Below are 1,460 nucleotides of genomic sequence, written 5' to 3' on the forward strand. Positions count from 1 at the left end.
TCCTAATGTGCCCAATGACACGGGAGTGGGTGCGCCGGTTGCCGACACGTGCGACAAAAATGATGAATCTCACGAGACAAAGGTTGTTTTCGTCGAGTTTTCGTATGTAAATAGTTTGTCTATGGTGTTAGATAACGCATTTGTGGCGTTGGAATTGAATCCGGCATAAAGTCCTAATATGCCCCATGACACGGGAGCGGGTGCGCCGGTTGCCGACACGAGCGACGAAAACGAAGAATCTCACGAGACAATGTTGGTTTTCGTCGAGTTTTCGTAGGTAAATAGCTTGTCTACTTCTTTTGGATCCTTTTCAGGTTCATCTTGGTTGGCCACTGCTTGTAGATGTTCAATATGACCATGCAGAACTGCATTCTGGTCACTAAGAACTTCAACAGTGTCCTGCAGCTCTTGAATCTGAGCATCAGTTTGTTCACTATACTGACTATGCTGGTGCACGAGTTGGTGATTTAGATCCTTAGGTACTTGGATCTTCTCTACCAAGGTATCACGTAACCCGATGAACTATGCAACGGTCTCTTGGGATGTCTCAAACTCTTCTTGAGTCTTTCTATTCCTCTCTTCTGCTTCATGCAGATAGTGAGCATAACGTTGAACATCACTTCTCAAGTGTTCAGTTCTACACTGTAATTCGTCTTTGTCCAACTCTAAGCAAGAGTTATGTTCATTGAGTTTTTCTAGCTTCCTCTCTAAGCTCTTAATATAGCTATTCTGGTCAGTCATATCCTATATTCATAACATGAGAGTCAAGGTTCAGAAGTGATCTCAAGAGTATAGGTCAATTTATAGACAAGTACTGGAATGAATAGAATCAGTAAGCCTATAATATTCAATAACAGAAAATATCTCAAAATTTTTCGGTCTCAGAATTGCGTGAAAATTTTACTAAAAATCCTGCACATAAGGAACATGAATTTTACCAAATTTGGTGGAAAATTAGTAGGTCGTTTGAAAATGAAAATTCCTCAAAGTTTCGAAAAATTGAAAAATTTTACGGAAATGATGATATCACTATCTAACGAAGGATTTTGGGGTTCGTCGGTGGGGCTAGAACGAAAGTTTGGTTCTAGGTTAGGTTCTCCTCGTCGAGAGCTTTCCAACGCATACTTTTAATAGTCAAAATTCCTCCTGGATCAAAAGTTATGGCCGTTTGAAGTTTGCGCGAAAAACACCTCAACTTCCATGCCGTTTCGTTTTTCTTCTTCTTCTTCTTGTTGGTGACCGTGTGAAATTCTTCCAGATCAACATCTGTTGCTTTGCTCGTACTATCCGTATTCATATCAATATCATCTTATATTTCCTTACCCTTTTCAGTGGGCTTCGGTAAATTCAGATCATTAACATTCTCATTACCAAGAGCAATGTCCTGCACCATATCTTCACCCAATTTTCCATCTTGCGAAGTAGCTTTGGTATTCTTGTTTTCATTAGGTGCAGTAGCC

This window comes from Primulina eburnea, unplaced genomic scaffold (genome assembly GCF_022965805.1).
Source record: "Primulina eburnea isolate SZY01 unplaced genomic scaffold, ASM2296580v1 ctg795_ERROPOS100000, whole genome shotgun sequence".
Lineage (NCBI taxonomy): Eukaryota > Viridiplantae > Streptophyta > Magnoliopsida > Lamiales > Gesneriaceae > Primulina > Primulina eburnea.